This window comes from Drosophila persimilis, unplaced genomic scaffold (genome assembly GCF_003286085.1).
Source record: "Drosophila persimilis strain 14011-0111.01,24,50 unplaced genomic scaffold, DperRS2 tig00000000-arrow-pilon, whole genome shotgun sequence".
NCBI classification, from domain to species: Eukaryota; Metazoa; Arthropoda; class Insecta; order Diptera; family Drosophilidae; genus Drosophila; species Drosophila persimilis.
Genome location: NW_020825288.1, coordinates 9,060,218 through 9,076,090, shown reverse-complemented (window position 1 = coordinate 9,076,090; position 15,873 = coordinate 9,060,218). Strand labels below are relative to the sequence as shown.

Below are 15,873 nucleotides of genomic sequence, written 5' to 3'. Positions count from 1 at the left end.
TTACCATACAATTTACACACTCCATTTGCTGTCCCCCAGAGAGGCGAGATCTGAGATCTGAGCCTCAGCATCTCCTCTCAGTTCGGTTGTTGGCTTTTCTTAGGCAGGTACGCACGCACTTCATTAAGGCTTTGTTTGCCAAAGGTGTCGATTGGTGTGGTGCGGCGTGGACCTTCCTCGGGAAAAGCCATATTTGTCATCATAAATATGTGGAAGGCAGACACAAAAGACTTGGGCCACAAACTTGGTCAAAGTTATGCGGAGATCGGGATTGGGAGATTGGAATGGAAAGAATCAAAAATCTGACACCTCATTTTGTACTTGGTAATTTCTCAATAAACTTCTTGAGCCGCGCGGATGCGTGGGTAGAGTAGATCTTCCACCATAGTACCATACCATGCCATGCCATACCATACCATGGCATTCGTATACCATTCAATCCCACTCGTGGTTTAGTCCAGTCATTAAGGGAAGGAGAGAGGAGAGACCACCGCCGGAGACAGGCGTACATACACTGAACGTGGTTAGATTAGATCAATACAAGTGCCACCGTCCCCGGATCTGGGGCTGGGTCTGGGTCTGGACCTCGGGCCTGGACGTGGACATGGACCTGCCCATGGTCATGGATTGGGATTGGGACTGGGACTGGGACACGCGGACATGGGGACGTTTGTCGATGTGTCTTTGCGATAGGCATTTAAATCTCTGCTCTGTTCGTTCGGTCTTCGTTTTTCAGCTCGTTTTTCAACTCGGTTTTCTACAGTTTTTCTGTTTTTCTGTGTTTTTTTGCCTGCACCTTGAGTAATGCCGCTGCTTGTGTGTTGATTTTGCACTCGAATGTGAAACGCAACGCGGCTCAAGTGGAGCATAGCATAAAGTGCTTAAATGTTTTCGATTGTTGCTGTTCTGCTGGCCGAGAACAAACAGTAGGCACTGTCAGACAGTCAGTCAGTCAAGTCAGCAACAGCCAGCCGCACTGTCGGTGGCGTTGGCTCTGCCAGTGGCGGTGGCGGTTCTTGAAGGTTCTTTATCATTTTGATGAAATCGGTAACCTGGGAATGCGTTGCACTTGTAATCTTGAAGCCTCTGCCCGACGACTTTTCCGCCTGTCCATCTCTCCAGCCCCGAGTCCAATCCCTCAAAGGTCTGGGCCATGGTCTGGGCCGTGGTCTGAGGCCTGCTTTGCATGCATCCTCTGTTGAGTGAGTGAATTATGTGGCCAGTGTCTGGCCGAGACTGCGACTGACATGTCTCTGGAAAATGGTCCCATAATGAAGTGTATTTGCCTTGCATTTTTAATCATCTCCGAGCTGCCACACTCTGCTGCACTGGCCGCACGTTGGTCAGCTCTGTGGGCCTGTTGCAATTTGCAATTAAAATTCGGAGTCAGATTAATATAATGCACGTTCAAATGCTGTTTTGGTTTTTAGTTGCCCCAAAATGCGGCTGCTCCAATTTTTCGTTGTTGTCCGCCGACCATGCCGCGACTGTAAATGTTTTCAAAATGTTCACAAAAAACAAAAACATTGTAACTGCTTTAAGCCAGAACAAGTTTCCGCTGGCTGCTGCTACTGCTGTGAGGCGGCCGCTGGTGGTGGGATTTTATTTATTTATAAGTCTTATGGTAATCGCGAGACTCGACCCGTAGTCGCTTCGAGGCGTAGTCGCTCTGAATTACCCGCCAAACTAAGAGCCTGACGGGGCCCGCAGCCAGCACTTGTCTAGAATGGCAGCTCAAGGTGAGAGCCAAAAGTGTAGCAGGTAATGGAAATTTATTACATTCGATGGATGTTTGGCAAGGGATGTCAATGAATTGACTCAGCCAGAAGGTCAACTCAAGTGGGGAGTGGAGTGGACTGGGTATTGGAATTGAAGTTGGAAAAGAGTTTTACTTACTGAATTGTGGATCAGCTGTCAAAAGCAGGATCTGTCATTTTGTACCCATAATCTCAGATAATGAAATGGCATGGTTTTACTTTTCATAGTACCTACATTTCCTTTCGCTGTAGAGACACATTTTATAAATCAGATAATAAACTTTATAAAGCGAAATTTATAAAAATATAAAAAGAAACTGTGTAGAAAGAAAAAGGAAGAATTTATGCTCAGGTTTTAGTTTAAAGAAAGATTTTATTTAAATATATTTTCAACTTATCGTATACCTAGTTTGTTTTTCTACAATACATATATCTTCCAATCATATCTTCCAATGGATGTCATTGATATATTATTATAGTCATAATTATTATTATAGACAGAGTAAACATCATTTTAATTAAGGCCAAAATTATAATTTGTATATAAAGACCTTCAAAGATTAACAACATTAAAAAATAACCCATGAAATCAATATAAATTTGTATGGTTTAACCCATTTTCTATCTGCGAATTTACTATAATCCCACGACCACAACCCAACCCAAGATTACTCATCATAACTCGCCAAATCTCAATATTTTTGCATTGACTAAGCAAATACTACGGTTATAGGTACCTACATATGTACATATATACCATATATCGCATGACACAATTCGAGATTGGAATGTCTCTTCGATCTCACGACCGCGACCAGCCGGCCCGCCCGCCCTTCTGCTCAGGTGCCCAGACGCCCCCACTTATTGTATTTCTGATGTTTTTGCCTTTTTTGAGTTCATTTACAAAATCTGTGCGTGCGCATTTCAGTCTTTGGTTGGTTTCGAGCCACGCAAAGTGTACGTTAATTTAACATTTAACTCGTATTTTACCAGTTGTTTATTCGAAGCTCATTTTTCTTCCACTTGAAAGAGAAACGTATTTTCTGTAAGAGTACGGGCATTTGACACATTTTGCATTTTAAGCGTACCACAAAAGTGTCGTATTTGTTGGGTAAACACTAGGAAAAAAGGCCCAAAGAAAAGCCATAATCAAACAAAAGAAAACCCGAGGCGAGGCTTTTAAATCTCTGGCTTATTAACTTGTGGATGCTGTGCACGTGAGGTAGAGCATGGTGTAGATTTGTCACCTGGCTGCCACAAAAGGTGGCGTTGACAGGAGGAAAGTGTTGCCGAGACAGAGAGAGAGAGAGAGATACCATCCGAATGCAGATTCTGATTTATGTGGCATGTGCGTGTCCTGGCGTTGTTGGTCGTCTGCACTTGTCCCACTGTGGCTGAGCTGTTGCTGTTGAATTTGTTAATCAATTAGTCATAATTTACGGCTCCGCAATAATCAGTGGACCCTGGAAGGCAATGAACTGAGATCTTGCACTTGTTGCACCGTCCTCCTCACTCTCAGATACAAAACGATTTCAGGCCTGTCCCGCTGTCCCCCGTCTGTGTGGCAAAAACATATTTGCCACAACGCTAATGATGCATTGTGGCTTGCATGTGTTGTCCGGCCCCCCTCCTGCAGCCACCCCTCTCTCACCCTCATCTCTCGCTCTTTTTAGCTGGCTACAAAAACAACTTAAGCGTTTAACACGATCTTCAATTTGCGCCGAGCAAAATATAAGAAACAAAACCGAAAAAAAAACGCCAGCCAACACACACTGAAAGAAAGGAGTTGACGGAGGGCCCAATGCAACAACAGAAGGAGAGGAGCTGCAAGAAAGTCGTGCAGGGCAGCGCCAATTGGCATATAGCTACAGTGGAGATCCAAGCAGAAGGGACAGCAGAGCAGATCGTCTTTAAGGGGGACAGATGTGTAAGATAGAAGTTTGGAAGTACTCTCAAAAACAAAATGAAAGAGGAAATTGTACAGGAAATATAATGTAAAAGTTTGGGAAGCATTAAAATTAAGTAACACTCCCAGGTAAACAGTGTTGGTTAGCATTGAAATGGTTGAAATTTTGTAAGTCAGAAATTTGAAGATTTTTACAATATTTCTTTAGATTTTCTTCCATATGGAACCCATGTGGAAATAGGTTGCAGCTTCTTTTAATACACATACATATGTATATGTATCTATACAACAGAAACAAAATAATTAATTAAGTGTTGGTAAATATAGAAATGATTTAAAAGCAGGAACTCTATGGAATACATTTTGTATTTCAGTTTTCTTTTAATTTTTGTTCATTCACTTCGTCTAAATCCTTTCCGGTTCATCTCTAGGGAATGTCCACTGTATGTGCATAGTCGGGGATGCACCAGCCATATAAGCAATGCCTCATGCTGTGTCGTAATCGCAAGTTCGTTGCCTAAGTCTTTCGTTTTGCCTGCCACTAAATATATCATCGATGCGCCCGCGCCTCTCGTCTGCACCGCACCGCATCCCTCTTGCCTCACGGAGATTACGGCTTTAAAAATATGTTGAGTTAAGCTAAACGATGCAGCAGCCTCGGCCGCAGCCGCTGCAGCCAACGGAAGGAAGAGGGGGCAGGCACGGAATGAATCGCATGTATACGCCCATCAATGCTGCCACCGCAGTGGCAGGTTGAAATGTTGCGCCAAGTCCGCGGACTGGGCACGAAAGCGAAATGGAAACACAAGGATTTTTATGCCAGCTCGGCACCCTTTGGTGGCTACGTCTTCGTTGTTGTCTGCCCCATGCTTCGTTCGACCGGCCTCTTCCTCCTGCGACTGTGACTGAGAAACTCCTGCTGCAGCACCAGCTCCGGCTTCAGTCTCAGCCTCAGCTTCAGCCTCAGCTTCGACTCCGTCTCCGACTGTGGCAATCGGATCGCGTACTTTGTGCTGTTCTACACGCATACAACAACAGCAGCAACAGCCCAGCGTCAGAGACAGTGGCAGAGATAGAGGCAGAGGCAGAGACAGGAACGGAGGCCGGGTTGCAGCAATGAAATGCAGGTGCTTATGGCCTCCGTATTGGACCCTGCTTCGGTGCCCCTTTTGGCCACTTTGTATGCCTCGGAGAGAGTCTTGTACGAAATTAACTACAAACAGCAGTACAAAATATTTTAATTAAAAATTCCTAATCGTGTGCGAAGCATTTTTTATCTGATTTCAGTTTGCCCCACGCCACACACCACACCACACCGCCACCACCGCTGCAGGGTCTCCACCTTCGCCACCAGCATCTGCGGCAGCGGCAGCAGGAGCAGCAGCAGCAGCACCAAAGTGAAAAGGCTAAAAATGTATTAATAAGAAAAACGCCAAAAGGTTTGCGTGTGTGGAGGATCCCATCTCCATCTGCAGGCTTCCCGCCTGCCCCCATCTCATCTGATCTTGCCAGAGAGTACTGCCGGGTCCCGGGTACCCAGGTCTGGCCCCAGACGTATAATAAATTGCATTTGCCTACCCGAGGAGATGCAGATATGAGCCCCTGCATTGGACCCGTCTCTGGCTCTGGCCCTGGCTGTGAGTGTGTGTGTGTGGAGTTTGGTTGCATGCAACTGCAGACGACTGCAGATATTTTTGCATCTAGATACTTTTGGCAGTAATGTGCGAAAATTTCATTGGGTGTCGAAAAGTTAAGTAGTGCTCGCTGCCGCTGTCTTTGCCTTTGGCTCTGTCTCCATCTCCATCTCGGCCTCGGTCTCCGTCTCCGTCTCCGTTGCCGTGTTCCGTCTCTGCTCGGGCTCGGGCTCTGTCTTTGGCTTTCGTTGTCTTGGCCCAATCTGGTGTGGCTGCAGCGCTGCCGTTTACATTTAATGTGAGAACTAAACATTTGGCTTTTGAGCCTTCAATTTGTATTAAGTTGTTTGCATCCTCCACTCAGACGGGTCGATGCGACGGTGACTCTGGACTGCATCCCAGGCAGCAACCGGCCAAAGAGAGGGGGAAAACTATTCGCGATTGCTGGAAATTGCTGCTGCCACGGCTTGACCATGGAAAATTGCTGCATTTGAGTAGAACGACTGTTATCAATTTCACTTGGCTAATTGGTTTCAAATTTATGGACCTGTAATTGATATTTATGTTTGTCCTCTCTTTACGATGCGTTGTCAAACGGTTGGTCGGCCACAACCACATCCACATCCCCATCTAGCCAGAGCCAGAGCCAGAGCCACAGCCACAGCCACAGACAAAGCCATAGTGCAACGTCAGCTGGAGGAGGCATGCCTGCGTAATTGGTCAAAGTATTCTGCTATAAATCCTCGACTGGCATTTACTGCATCGGCTTACCTGCGATAGAGACCCCCAATAGATCGGCTCAAGCGGGTCTGGACAGCCCAAAAGACAATTTAACCATCCATTCAAAGATCAACGAGTGAACGGTTATTAAACTGCCACCAGTATACAATACATACGTTTAATGGGTGCAGATTGTAGGAGAGGAGTCCTCCTTTTGGCTTAAAGATACTCGACTATTCGCAATGGCTAATTACATTTGGTTAACTTTGCTTCAAGGTCAAGGTTCCCATCACCATCTGGATTCTGATAAAGGTAGTGGGCAGTGGCGTCTCTCTTTGCCAAAGAGGATAGATCTTCAAAGAATTAACTTCCTTCCTAGTTCTTCTATAGTTTGACCAAGAAATGAGTCATTTGTGATACCCCAATGTTGCCTACGCCACTGTTTCCACACCAAGAAGGATTGGGGTCTTCCTTTTGGTCGAGAATTAGCATGCAAGCCCGAAAATAAAATTCGTTTTGTTCGAATCTGTTCTCATTTTGTTCCTCTGGTCTGGCCACGGCACGAACGAACGAACCGAAAACAAAGAACGCGCTAATTAAAAATGCTAAAAGTTTTAAGCTCTCCACATCCACATCCCAAACCCAAGTCCAAACCCAAGTCCAAACCCAAATTCCAGCCTCCTTTTCAGCTGTCCATTTCGACTGGGATCTCAGACTGAGAGCTAAGGCTACTCCGGCTGATGCTGATGGGCTCTACTCTCTGCTCTCTGGTCCCGAACCCATTCCATTCCCATTCGCAATGCGATCAGAAGTGAATTTCTGTCCGGTTTCTGTTTCTGTTTCTGTTTTTGTTTTTTTGTTGGGTACGTTTTTTGTTTTTGTTTTTGTTTTTTATTTTTGGGATCTTGTTGGAGTAGTAAACACCGCACGGCTGTCGATTTCTGTTTGCTGTCAGTTGGGTCTGAGGGCTACACTCTGGGGTGGGGCATGGCATGAGGCAACTGGAGACCCTGCCGTGGCACAACCATTCATCTTTAGTCGGTTCGAAGGGCCCCGTTTTCGGCATTGGCTTCAGTTGGTCATTTGTTGGGGCTGGGGTTGGGGCTGGGGTTGGGGCTGGGGGTTGGCGTGTTGCTTATCCAGACGATTCTGTTTCTCTGTTTCTCTGAAATTTCCAATGAAATGTGGAAACAGGACTCAACATGCAGAGTTTATAGGTATTTTAATTAGTTGAAATTTCTCGGTGGCTACATGGGAAAGAAGACACGAAGGTGCCCCCAGAAAAGGGACCACCTAGGTAACAAATATCTTTCCTATGTAACACACATAACTCTCGGCCCCAAATGAGCAGCCATTCCTTCCATTTCCTTTCGTAAATCTAAAAAATTGATCAAAACCTAATGAAGCTTAATCAGCCCGAAAATCCCCCCATAAATGAAGCGATTACTCTAAAAGCAATCTCATTTGGGGATTACGATCTCTCAAATGAGCGAGGAATTCAATTTTCCAGAAACGAAAACTAAAATTAAAATGTCGACTTAGGTCCAGAACGAGACGTCGACGAGAAGGGCGACACTCATCCGGACAGTGACAAGTGTCGTGTCCAACCCCGACTCTGCCTGCTTTTGTGGCAAGGCTGCCGCAGTTTTTATTGTTTGTTTAATTGCGGACAAATGTGGGGTGGGGTAGGCGTGTGGCAGGGCTGTGTGTAGGGTGCAGGGGCACTTGAAAATTGTAACAGCAAAAATGATAAATGATTTGCAGCACTTAACCCTCCACTTGCACAGCTGTTGGGTTTCGGATACTGGCGGGTTCTGTGCGTAACATTTGCCGCAAATCAAACGAGGAACCGCTGATGGCTGATGGCGGTGGTTGGGTGGCTGGCAGCATTCTGGGGTGGGGGGAGGGTGGTGGTTCGGTGGCTTGGTGGCTTGGTGGCTTGGTCTGGTTGGGCTGCCTTTGGTGCACTTACAGCCACGAAAATGTAATAAAAACGTGCGTCTTCACTTCATGTAAATCATGTCAGGCGGCGGCGAGTAGCGCAGAAATACCTCCTTGCTGTTCCCGGAGCAGAAGCCGCAGTTGCAGCACAAATGAGTAGTCTGTGGCAAGATCATCCTGACCGCAGCGCAGCAGAGGTTGCACTGTGATGCTGTGCGATCACAATCACCAAAATGCTGCAAAGGTGCTTCCAGTCGGAGTCGGAGTCGGATCGGGAGTCGGTGTGCTGCAGTCCAGGGCGTCTCTACTGGCACTGGCACATGGACACATGGACACATGGGCACTGGCGGTGGCGTGAACGTGCAAACATGTTGCACATGAGAGAGGCTGCCGCTAAAGTACTTGTACTTGTCATATTGTTATGGATTTATGGCAAACACGTATAGCGCTATAAAAATGACATATGCACGTGTATGGGTTAAAGTATGGGTTCGATATGCAGCAGCACCCATCCCCATCCACCCCCCCTCGCGCCTGCCCCACTGCCATCTCTCTTTCACGCTTGCTGTTGCACATGCGGCACTGCCGAAGCGAGAGACATGAGCACGCGCAGCCATCTCGATTACCGCTTGCGTCGGCGCAATCCATCCTCCCTCTTCCTGGCGGCAGCACCCCCTCCCCACCCCCTCCCTCCATCGCAGTGGCTGCCCCTTCCGCTGGCCACTAATTAATCGCCTTTGTTCGTGTCATAATTCGATGCGTATGAAACATGTTTGCCTTACTGATTTCGCAATTGGATTTCGTTGTGGCATCGCTTGCCTAGGGGTGGATTTAGGGTTAAATGAGGCATGCCACGAGTCTCTACAACCCCCCTCGGAACTGTCTCCTGCTGCAATGATGATGATGATGAACATGTGTGAGGTTCACAGCGGCACAAGTGCCTTGGTTTCTGGCGAGGTGGTGCATGTTTCTGGGTCAGGTCAGGTGGTAACTTTGATGGATGGATGGGCAGTTCATTGTACCCCACAGAGGGGTGAGTTTTAAAAGTTTTTATTGCGGTTAGTAGAGCGAATCGATAGCAGGATAGAATATCTCACAGATAACATTTTTCACTGTGATATCTGTGCAAAATGTGAACTGAAATCTCTTGCTGAAATTGATCCTAAGTCTTCAGTAATTAATCAGTTTATTATACAGCTCAGGGTAGTTTTGACGATCATGGGAATAATAGAAATTTCTGATAGGAGAACATACGTATTTTAGAGAAGATTCTCAGTATTTACTTAGCAATTGGAATCTTTAATTGAAACTTTAATTTGGTCAAAGTACTATAGAATTGCACGATATTTTATGCCAGGTATACAACCAAATTTGTGTCTCTTGTTAAGTAAATACGTTCAAAAGGTTCCGTTTTGTTGCACATTACATCGATTCTGTATACACCGCAGGGAACCCGTGGTCATAAAAGGATATTTTAGATGGTATTTGAAGTTCTTAAAAGAAAACCAGATATCCCTTTTCACGAATGACCATAACTCATAACTCAGGCTAGACTTCCAGCGAGTAATCATTGCGATATTCTCGTATATATCAAAGTCAGTTCAAATATGTTTCACCAAGATTCCTTTATCCTTTCTTTTATCAGCTCTTTGAAGGACTCATAGATCTTAAAGACTGAAGGATGTCTTTGATACTCTTTTGTACTTCCCCAAAGGAAGCTTCTGCAATCTTGTTTAAGTAAAGACTCCACCTTTAAACTGAACTTAGACCCAATTCCCAGTGTTTTGCCCTTAGCGTTGTGTTTTTCTTCAAGTACCCGTAACTTCTCGCTAAAAATATGGCCCATAAATCTTTTTGCCCGGCACAAAACCAATAAAAGCCTACATAAACCACTAACCTAAGGCAATGTTTTATGCACCTCCGTCTAAGGGCACAACCGCGAACCACAAACCACAAAACCGCCACCACTGCAGCCTCAGCAGCAGCAGCAGAAGCAGCGGAAGCAGAACCACAGCAGCAGTCGGAGGCAGAGGCAGAGGCAGAAGCAGCAGCAGCAGTCGTCAGGAGGAGGCGGAAAAAACACTTGAAAAATCTGTCATAAAATGTTGAGTGGTGTAAAACCAACTGCTTGAAATTGCCAACATATTTGCCTGTTTGTTTAATGAACTCAACCAACTGGTTGTCCTACGGGGGTGGTGGTGGTGGTGGTGCCTGCCCGATGAAGGGGGTGTGTTCCGTTCCTGCTGGGAGGGTAGGTCCGTCCCCGTACTGATTTTGATTACTCAATATGTTTGATTTTATGGATTTATGTCGCTTCTCCGCTCCACTTTTGCATCTGTCTGCTGGCAAAAACTCCTCCATGTGGCAGCAAAAAACCCAAAAATCGACTCAAAACGAAAGCTAATTTCAACAAAGAAATGCCATTAAAGCCGAACAAGTGTCCAACTTGCGGCCAACACACAACACCAACTCGAATTATGAGAGACGCACACAAAAGACACCTGTAAGATGCTGACCGTCTGTCCGTCCACCTGGGAGTCCGCAGTCCTCACTCCACAGTCCGCAGTCCGCCTCCGCGTCTGGCTCTGTCTCTGCCTCTGTCGCTGTGTGTGTCTCTGACTGTGGCAGTGGCTCTGGCTATTAGCTGAAATCAAAACGAAAACAATGTAAACCACAGTCGGCTACAAGCCAGCAAAAATAATATCTCTGGAGACTCTGGTGTCTCTGGAGTCCCCCGACTGCTGGCCACCAACGCAAAAGTTGTTGCTGGTGTTGCTGCTCTGGTGTTTCCCTGGTGTTGCTGCTGTTGTCTCTTTGCAAAGGGTATTTTGAGTTTTTAAAGAAGTTTGCAATGGAGAGAAGGAAGGATATTCTAGCCACATGAGATTCATCCGAATAGTTTTGTATTTAACCAAAGCATTCCTTCATAGACATTCCCCTTGTTGGTTTTTGGAGTGTACCAATCGAAATACACAGCAGGAAGGAGAGTTCTATATCAGATAAATGGTAAGGTGACACTTGGTCGCCATAAAAGAACAAGTTTTGGTAGGAAAATCGACTATTTTTACCTTAAAAAGTACAATCTCTAGACGAATATCATTCTATATAACGCTGACTGCAGACTCTACATTTATCATTTATCTCCCATACGATAGATCGTCAGGAAGGGTATCTGAAGCGTCGTTACCAGAAGCCTAGTGTTTCTGTTTGCTATCTTTTGTTGTTGCCTGTTGCTGGTCGTCGCCTTTTAGCCAATTTTGATATAACTGAAAGCGTCAATTATACGTGAAATTTATGATGCCGTGTGAAGAATAACACCAACTTGCAACATATTTGGACATCGCTATGGTTACTGTTGTTGCTGTTGCAGTTGTTGCTGTTGCTGTTGCCGTTGTGGGATGTTGCCGTTGTCGCCGTACAATTGCCGCTCTGGGCTCTCTGTGCTGGCAGATATGTACCTTGATAATGGGCATTGTAGTGCAGTTTTTCCTCTTCGGGAACTGGGAAAAAAAGATGACAAAGGAGCCACAAGCCGCGATGCGACGGCTGCCCCCAACCAAGGAACCCCAACGCCGAGGTACGCCCACCAAAACGGGATGGAGGAATCGACCCCAATAGCACAAATAGCAACATAGTCACATAGCAAATGGCCAAGAGAAGACATTTTGGGCACACACCAAGTCAATTTGTTTTATCTATTGTCGAACAAGAGTCATGTCACAATGGCCACAATGAGATTTAGTACACTCTAAGAAATATATAATCAGCAGGTAAATGATGAAAATCAATTGGGAAATTATCGGAATAGTAAATAGAGTTGAGAGATATTCCAGTGTCGTACAGAAAATAGTCGAATGCTCCTATAAAGTCTGCATTGCTTGAACATATCATCATCAAAAGAACATTATATTGAAATTCAATTAGAATTAGAAATTGTAAGCTTAATTTTCTTTCTGTGTAACTGTGGTTATTGTCGTTGTTGCTGCTGCTGCTGCTGCTGTTGTGGGCAGACAACTGTTGTTGCTGCCGCTGATGTTGCTGTTGCTGTTGTTGCTGCTGCATTGGTAGCTGTTGCTGCTGCCACAACAATGGAGCGGCAGCGGCAGCGGCAGCGCAAATCAGCAACATGATTCGATATTTAGATATGCGCCTCAAGAAATATGAGCCGCTAACAACAACAGCAACAGCAGCAACAACAAAGATGCTGCCGCTTTAAGCCTGTCTTTTAGCTTGTTGGCCGCATGTAATTGCCAAGTTTGTGGCTTAAGTCTTTTGTTTGGGTCCCTCTCGATTGGCCGGTTGCATTTAAATTTGATTTATACTCACTCGCAATGCATATAATTGGATGGAAGTCGCCGCACCGTCTCCGTCCGCGGAGCCAATAATTGGCTAAAAACCCACTCCGGGCCAGGCCATGCCCACCCCCTCCCCCCGTCACCCGAAATTATTAGCCCAAAAATCATTGTGGGAGGAGAACCATTGACCAGGTGTTAATTGCCGACCCATAAGACGGGATGCCCTGAGGCAGGGACTAGGTCTACAATAAGTAGAGCAGAATGCAGGTCCGTGCCGCTGCCATGCAGCAGAGGCGTCGTGCCGCCGTGCCAACGTGCCACCATGCACCCGGTGACCGTACGTACGGTGGCCGCATTTATAAACATAATTAAGTTGGAATCGTAAAAACCACAAGGGAATAAAGATCGCCTCGGGCTCCACCGGCCACGCATGCGTGCAGCCGAAGACGAAGACGACGGAAGCTTCGGTTTCGAGAGCAGTAGTCGGAGACGCAGACGCAGACGCAGGCGCAACGGCAGCCGTACAGCGGCTCGTACTCGTAACTCCATTAACAAGTCAGGAGCCCGGGGCTCTATGGCCGGACAACCAATCAGCGCCTGCCTAAAGAGCACACATTAAAGAGCAAACCGGTTCACCCAGAAGAGAACGACGTGTGTGCCCCGAGAGAGAGAGATAGGGAGAGGAGAGAGAGTGTCCCCGAAGAGGGAGACTCCAGAGAGACTCCGGCACTGAATCAAGCGCTGACAAAGCCACAGAGCGGATCGGAGCACGATTGTGCCCCTGCGGCAATCAGTCGCGACTCGAACCCTGAAGCGCACGCAAGCAGCGAAAAGCAAGCAGCGGAAGCTAGAGATACTATACCCATACGATTCCGTTTGTGCTTTGGATGGTACCACCAGTGCTACCACCATCTGCAGCTGGCCAACGCTCTCTTAAGCCTAAGCCACCACTCTGTAGTGCTCTCGCGTGATTTGCTCCGCCCCCCGGTGGATGTGGATTGAGGCTGCCTGCTCGAGGGCTGAAAATGCCGCAGGATTCGGTTAACGATTCGTGGCGACGCGTTTAGTCGAGCGCCGTGCTTCAAGCGGTGATGAGTCCACATTCTGCAACGGTAAATCTCAACAAAAATTGGATTATTGTGATCTGTGTACCGTGAACTGTGAACTGTGATCTCTCCTCCTCCACCCCTCTGTCCCAACAATTGTGAAAGTGTTAAGTGTGCTACTATACCCCCCGCCCTGCCCCCACATTAAATTGCTGGCTGATTACAACAAATGACGGCAAAAGCAGCCAAAGAAGAGTAATCGAAAAGAGCAAATGGAAAAGATTATCATTAACAACCAACAATCAATCGACATCTTTCACATTTCTCCGTGCCTATGTTTGTGATTATTTTTTCAAGATTGAGAGCTGGTGTGTTGTGTGAGAAAAGCAAGCGGAAATAATTCTCAATTAAATACAACATTAAATACAATATATATTAAAATACAATGCCATCACAAAATAGTGCGGAAAGAAAGGAATCAGAGAGAGAGAGAGAGAGAGAGAGAGAGAGAAAGAGATATATAAAAGTAAAAGTGCAAACAATGTGCGGTGGCGGCCCCACTGTCGTCCGCCGAGTGTCCCAGTGTCCCCACTGTGCGGTCCATTGATAAGGCGGGCACACACACACACACACACACACGTACATTCGATTGCCATAGGAACAGTCGCAACGAAATGGAATTGAAACGTGCCAAGTGAAAGAAAGAAATGAAAAAGAGAACACCAGACCAGAACAGCAGATAATACAAATAATAATAATACAAGCCAGTGATAGAGGGACTCCAAGTGGGGCTGGTGTGCCGCTGTGCCTGTGGGGCATGGGAAAAGCCAGAGATCGAGAGCAAGAGAGCGAGCATTTACCATATGGCATGATTCCGTCGTTATGCGGATCGTTTCATTCAAGAGTCCGCCCTGCCTTTAGAATTCTTTGATAACTACGGGGATTTATCGAGAACTGGTCTCTAGAATATACCAGAAAATAAAGAGTAGCCTGGAAGAAGATAATATACGAGGACAAAAAACAGAAATAGATATTGAAATACGTTCATTTAGAGTCAAGATGAATAATATTCACTACCCAAATAATTATCTCCCAAACCAAGAGCATTAGTTTCAGATAAGTATTCCATATCCCAGAGAAGTAGAGCACTCTCTGGAGATAGAGCATCTATTAGTTCCCCATCTGAATACCAGTTGGATGCACTCATTCATCATTCCGCAAATTGCTAAAACAGTGTGCACCCTTTCGGTGAAAGTTCAGGGAGGGAGGCGGGTAGAAAAGAGAGTAGAGTGCTCCATGGAGCAGCATCCATCCACTTGCAAAAGCCACTTCCGGTCATGCCTTATAGCAGCAGCCACAACCGCAGCGGCAGTGGCAGCATCTGAGTTTCGATTCAAAGTCAACGACTTCCGCTCCGTGGCGGGGATGGGGCTCTGAGAGGAGAAGGCCTCAAGCAAATTACTTAATTAAATGGGCAATTAACACCCGGCCATCATCCGCCAGAGGATCCCGAGGATTCATGGGGCGCCTCAGGGGAGGCAAAGCAGCCAAAAGGCTGCCCCAAGGAGAGTGAAGAATGAGTAATGTGGGCAAGAGTGAAAATATCTGTAAATTAATATGCGCACAAGATGCAAATTGTTTTGTGGCCAAAGACACGGCTCCATTCCACCAGCAAAGGCAAATGCAGAGCCCGAAGAGGCAGCAACAGCAACAGCCATCGCCAGAGGCAGCCAGCAACAGGCAGTGCAACAGCAGCAACAACAGCAACAACAGCGTTAAATTAACATAAATTGAATTGCATTTGCATTTGCTGCACGTTGCTGCCGCTTTTTGCGGCTTGCCCTGGCAAAAGTAAATGTTGCTGCGGTTGCAGCCGGCTTCAGATGGCGGTGCCACTTGTTGCTGCCGATTTGCGGTTGCAGCAGCAGCAACAACAGCAAACTGCGTGTCAATTAGCGTTGATGATGCATGCGTCAAATGCATTGAAATAGATTTGCACCACCAGCAGCACTTGGCAGCCCGTTTCAATTCCATTTCGTTCAACAATTATTTTGTTACAGCAACATCCAAGCCACAACAACAACAGCAATAAAACATCTCCTATCAAGTGGCAAGTTTATGCAAAACAAATGAAAATATACTAAACGAAAACCCATACAAACGATGTACGAGTACGAGTACATATAAATAATAATAAAAAATAATTTGTGATAACAACATTAACAAAACAAAACAAAACACACCCAACGGCGGAAAAAAAACGTGAAGAAAATGATACAAAATACTTGGAATCCATTGCCTCCACAAACAGCGGCGAAAACAAATTGAAATTTCTGTGCACAAATTGAAAATTAGACAAGAGCAAAGAAACCAACCAACAGCAATAGCAACAAAAGAAATCTCCATATATGGGCTAATTAAAGAACCAACTCCGATTTACATTCGTTGTGCAAACAATCCCCCCTCCCCCCCATCGAGATTGTCGAGAAATCGGTCGAAACCAGCATCACGCTCGCGAACCGCCCACAGAATGTACACAATGTTTAGGAAACATTTTCGGCGAAAATCAACAGC

At 46.1% G+C, this 15,873-nt stretch overlaps 1 protein-coding gene across 1 annotated transcript in view; it reads right to left on the bottom strand.

The window, feature by feature from the left end:
* Positions 1-15,873, bottom strand: part of LOC6587406 (DNA repair protein RAD51 homolog 3) — a 62,417-nt gene that overhangs the window by 22,553 nt on the left and 23,991 nt on the right. The gene's annotated exons all lie outside the window — the stretch shown is intronic.